Below are 6,121 nucleotides of genomic sequence, written 5' to 3' on the forward strand. Positions count from 1 at the left end.
GAGATTCATAAACCACACACTGAGAAACAATAAAGGAAAATCAATATAATTAGATGACAAAAACTCATGTATGTTATGCTAAGCTCTGGAGCTGCCCAAACAGACTAAAGTTCCTAGTGTTGACTTTGTTCAAATGATGGGATAGCAAGGAGCAAAAACCCACCCAGCTGAAGCAGTGTTTGTGTCAAGGACAAGGAAATATTTAGACAAAGACATTCGTGCACATTGTTAACCTTGTCTTAGCTTTATTTACCACACCACACTTCTCCCTAAGACCCTCTGCTCATCCCCAACCCTCGTACCCATCCTGAGACCCATGAACTTCCACATACCCACAGCCCAACGACCATAACTATTACGAAATAGATGACGAGGACAGAGATGTCAGCAGCATTTTGGATGTGTTGTGATAGTGGAGGTGGCTCTGGGGTCTCAGCTGTGGTGCTGGGGCTTACTGTGCTGGCCATGGCTTGCAGGTGGTGCTGTTGGCACACTAAAGAGGACCTCTTTTATAGAGGCCCTGGGTTAATGATCAGCATTAGGCAGGTGTGGTAAGATATCAGGGTTGATTTCTGGGCCTGGGGACCTTTAAACTCTCTCCTTGGAATCCAGGCTCCAGGACCCTGGCCCTCTAGCTATCAGTGCTGGCCTAGCAGAATGTGAAAGTGAAGGATGAAGGGTCAACAGTGGCCTGAGAATTGAGTGGAGAGGGACAGTGGGGTTTCCCTGAATGGAAACACAGGGCATTCAGGAGATGGGAAAGGGTCAGTGAGGACTAGAGACGGACGGAGGGAGCACAGGGAGTGAAGAAACATAGAAATGAAGGGTCAAGATAGAAAGCTAAGGGAATCATACATTTTATGGGCTTAGAAAGCTATCTGAGTGAACTCCACATGACACGTCAGGACCATGGCCGGTCACCCCAAAAAGAGAAGTGTCGCTACGACCGTCCCGTGTGGAGCGTTGAGGACGTACGGTGGTCATTTGTGACTCTGACAGCAGCCTACCTGTAGAAGTTTTGTGCCCACCACATCTTTGTCAATATTTAAAAACAATATCCACTCACCCATCGTCATAGGTGTGAACTGATGTTGGTATTGATCTGCATTTCATAGCTGGGACATGAACTGGAACCCTGATGGAGTATCAGCAATGCAGGCAGAGGATCAGTCTGCAGTGCCATGTCACGGACCACAACCTTCAAAGGTAATCCATTTTGCTATTTTTAGTTACTGAAATTTAGATCAGCCTGATATATCTAGACTACAAGTAGTGTTCAGCACAATGTTACTTCTTAAAACATTTTACAAGATTTGTTTGAAAGCCAGGGTAAATGAGGGAGGTGGAGATTCCTGAGCCTATGGAACTGTATCATAATAAAAACTAAAACATAATTTAAAAATATTTTTTAAAAGAAAAAAGGCAGCGTTAAGAGAGGGGAAGAGACAGAAACAGACAGTTCTTCCATTTATGGGTTCAAACCCAAATAGATGAAATGGCTGGTGCTGGGCCAAGGAGAAGCCAGAAGCCAACAACTCCATCTCGGTCTATCAGGTGTACAGCAAGGGCCCAAGAATTAGGATCATTTTCCACTGAAATCCGAGGCTCATGGATAGAGAACTGTGTCAGAAGTGAAACTTCTGGGACTTGAACCACTGTTTATATGGGATGGAAGCATTAGGCGTGAGCTCCGCCCACTGCGTGTCCACGTTGCCTCCTTATACCCATTTTTAACAGCAGACGTTGAGTCTAGTGGTTTAAGGCAACCATTTTTCACATCAGAAGAGCTGGTTTTCATTTGCACCGTTGGGAAATGAAGGGGAGGCAATGGAGTCCGCATTTTCACTCGCTTCATGCTGAAGGGTAGCATGTCGTCCCTGGGACATGTTGGCAGTAAGGAAGTCATGGTGGTCGTGGCTCTGAAGGCCATGGCTGTGGGTGCACCACCAGTGGGCATGGCTGTGGGTGTACCACCACCAGTGGGCATGGCTGTGGGTGCACCACCACCAGTACGCACCATCAGATGATTTCAACAGGTCGTCTTGATGATCACAGAATCTCCACATGGTCCTACCTCAGCATTGCCAAGTGTCATCTCACTTCCCCTCCACGAGGAGGTTCAAACGTGGCTTCAGATGATTCCCAGAAAAAATAAAAGTAGGAACACTGGAGTGGCCCATAAAATGGAGAAGCCTCAAATGTGTACCAACTTCTCCCTCACCTGAACTCGGAGATCAGATGCCTTATCTGCCATGAAGTATCTCTCTTCTAGCCTGTTTCGAAGTCATGTGGTCCTGTGGGCTCTCCATGGACCTGTCTTTAGGGTACTTATTGACTATGAGATCTGATTGCATCTCCCCAGATTCATACCTGCTGTGATCCTTTCTTCTCTCCATAGAGTGCTTGCTTGCTTGGATCTTCTCGTGGTGAAACCTCCCTCTTTCCTCCCATTCTTCCTGTGATAGCCACCACTCCCCTAAACAGTGATTCAAAATGTTGGAAACTCAGCGGTGGCCCAGAGCCCGTCCTCCTGGACATGAAGGTTTAAATCTACAGTGATCGTAGGACGTTGAACAGAGAGCAACCCCAGGCTGGTGAACAGCAGTGTCACGGGTGAGGACTGGAAGAGGCTCAGCACCGGGACAACCACCAGGCGGCGCTGTCGTCTAGGAAATAGGTACTTTTCCTTCCCCCAACAAGTGGTGTTCTTGTGCCCTCAAGGAAACAAACACAGCCTCCCCATACCCTACCGCGACACACATGGAAGCCATGTCCTCATTGGAGACTAAGAGGAAATAAAAGGAGGGGCTTGCCACAATCTCCAGAAGGGTAGAAATTTGCATGGAGCCCTCCCACCCTCACCATCAGGGCACACATAAGAAGGGTTGGGGTGCAGGAGGCTGGCTGTGGGTGTGAGGCAGCAGAGGCTTGTGTGTGTCCATCATGGCCTGGACTGTGCTCCTCCTCAGCCTTCTTGCTCACTGCGCAGGTGGCTTCCTGCAGGAGTGTTCTGGCGGGAGGTGCTGCTGGCTGTTTCACGAAGATGGGTCATGTCCATCCTCACTGATGTCTGTCTGTCTTTTCTCTTGTAGGTTCCTGGGCCCAGCCTCAGTCTGTGTCGGGCTCACTGGGGGAGACAGTCTCCATTTCCTGCACCCGCAGCAGTGGTGACATTGGGGATTACTATGTGTCCTGGTACCAGCAGCACCCGGGCAGGGCACCCACACTACTGATCTATAATGATGATCAGAGGCCCTCGGGGGTTCCTGAGCGGTTCTCTGGCTCCATCGACAGCTCGTCCAACTCTGCCTCCCTGACTATCTCTGGGCTGCAGGCTGAGGACGAGGCTGGCTACTACTGTCAGTCTTATGATGGCAGTGGTAATTACACAGTGTTTCAGACCCACGGGGAAGTGAGACAAAAACTCCCTGAGCAAACCAGTCCTGCTTCTGCCCTCTACCTGTAAACCTACCTCCACACCAACTCCAGGAGGTTGCCTCTTTTCGGTCTCCTCTGGGCATGCTATAGTTAGAATTTTCAATTCAAGTATCTCCCTGGGTGTTTCCCCAATACAGTTATGTCCTAACATGTTTTGATGTATGATCCGAACCCTTTTTGAGCTTTCTGTATATTTAACTAGAATGCTTGGGGCCCTAGCCACAGCCATCCCTGCCATGCAGGGAGCGAGTCCCAGGCTTGCCTGGGCCTGAGAGATTTCTCCCTTCACGGTAAGTATGCTGTGCAGGGATCTCTCGGGAACTAGGGTCAGTCCCTGGCTGCACCTGCCACCACCATCTTGCGGCAAGAGGGGTCTAGGGGAGTTCGACCTTGGGGCTTGGGTGGTGGGAGCTTCCAGCAGCGTGGCAGCTGCTGGGGGTACCTGAGCCAGGTCGGACTCAATGCTTGGGGCCCTAGCCAAGCAACCACTGCTACACGGTGAGTGGGTCCAGGGCTTTTGGGCAGCCAGCGAGCTAACTGGGAGCCGGGCTTTGCCCACTGTCCACCTGGCAGTGAGCTGTGGGGTATTGGGGGTGTGGAATTTCTGCCTAAGGGCCATCCATGGATAAAGCCACTGTGCATATAGATAATGAATGAATCCTGAGGGATTCCTAATGACAGGGTCACTGTACTTGCAGGTAAGCGAGGGGACTGAGTCCTGGTGGCTTGCGGAGGAAAGACCAGAAGATCTATGTGGGTCAGACTGACACACTAGCCTACATGGGAGTCCTGAGTAGGGCGTGTTATCATGGAACAGTGCTGACCACCACACGCCAGCCCATGTGAAAATTAGGGCTGGGGACCTGTCTAGCAGGACCAGATCCAAGTACCTGAATGAGTACTAGTAGCAGATGTAGTACTAGATGTACTCGCTGTACCAGTGGCTGAGTGCCAGGATCAGGGGAGCGGTCTCAGGAAAACACCTCTTCATGAAAGTTTCCAATAACAGCCCTGGTTTTGGAACTCTCCAGCCCTCAGGGACTAGAGATGGGTTCTCTTTCTACCTAACAACCATTGTCTCTTGTGGATTACCTGCGGTAGACGATTATCATTGCAAATCTGACAAAGATGTCGAAGCATGCACCCTGCTCACTGTGTGTGTGTGTGTGTGTGTGTGTGTGTGTGTGCGCACACAACCAGACATATGCAGACAGAAATCTGTTCTCCGGGTACCCCTTAACCACCATCACCACTGCCCTGTGATTGATGGCACGGCCTTCGTGAGTGTTGCTGGTGACAACTGTCTGATGTGCGCCTCAAAAGCTCAGGTGTGTAAGTTTGTTGCAGCCTAACAGTGATGAGTTGGAGCAATGGTGGGACTTGGTGGGACTTTGTGTGGTTGGTTCCATTGGGAAGCCAGTAGACTCATAGGGGGAGTGTCCTTGCAGAAGTTTAATGAGGTCCTCATAGGACTCTGGCTAAGCCCCTGCGTGTGAAGCTGACTCCTGTGTCTCATGTTGCCTCCATGCCTTTGCCATGGGCTCCCTGCCACCCAGGCTCCTGCTGGGCTGCATCCTTCCTGACTCCTCACCAGAGGGTGCACCAAGGGGTGGCCCACTCTTAGATTTAAGCCTTCAAAAGCGTGAAGTGAAAGAAACCTGTCTTCTGGAGTTTGCCCTTCAGGCATTTTGTTACAGGAATGGGAAACAGACTCTGGGTGATTCTATTGATGCAAGAAGTAGACTTCTTTTGCGGCAAGCCAAGGTTTAGAGTGAGCCATCGCTAGTGGGAATACTGTACCTACTCTCATAACATGCATGGAGCTCCTTGTCCAGGGCACAGGCTGTCACCTGGGAGATGATGGTGGGGCCAAGGGGAGGCTGCTTCCATCATGTCAGAATAGACGATGGATTACCCAACGCAGCAGGGTTTTTGTCAGAAAGTGGATTTCTTGCCACGGGCAAAGGCTTGCCCACATCTTCTTCATTCACTGACTGCTGTCTCTTGTTGAATTCTGAGGTTCCTGCTGAAGCACACGGTGCATGGGCTGGAGATGGAAGCCTTAACACCTCTGTTTTCCATGCTGCAAACCATACTGCAGTTATACAGGGCGAGCCAATGTGAATATCTTAACTTAGAAAGATACACACACTGGGCCCGGCACGATAGCATAGTGGTTAAAGTCCTTGCCTTGCATACCTGGCATCCCATATGGTCGCCGGTTCTAATCCCGGTGGCCCTGCTTCCCATCCAGCTCCCTGCTTGTGGCCTGGGAAAGCAGTCGAGGACGGCCCAAAGCCTTGGGACCCTGCATCCATGTGGGAGACCTGGAAGAGGCTCTGGACTCCTGGTTTCAGACTGGCTCAGTTCCTTCCGTTGCGCTCACTTGGGGAATGAACCGTCGGACAGATCTTCCTCTCTGTCTCTCCTCCTCTCTGTATATCTGACTTTGCCAATAAAAAATAAATCTTAAAAAAAAAGAAAGATACACACATATTGGGGTGCACTGATTCTTTGTCACCAATGACTTGGGAATATCACATGAGAGCAACTTTTGTCTTGACTGCTCTGCTTGGAAGTCAACTTCTTGTTTATGTCTGGGAAAGTACCAGAAGATGGTACAAGTACTTGGGGGTGCTGAAACGATTTGCGAGACCTGGATGAGATGAAGCTCCTTGTTCCT

The sequence above is a fragment of the Ochotona princeps genome, chromosome 29, assembly GCF_030435755.1.
Source record: "Ochotona princeps isolate mOchPri1 chromosome 29, mOchPri1.hap1, whole genome shotgun sequence".
NCBI classification, from domain to species: Eukaryota; Metazoa; Chordata; class Mammalia; order Lagomorpha; family Ochotonidae; genus Ochotona; species Ochotona princeps.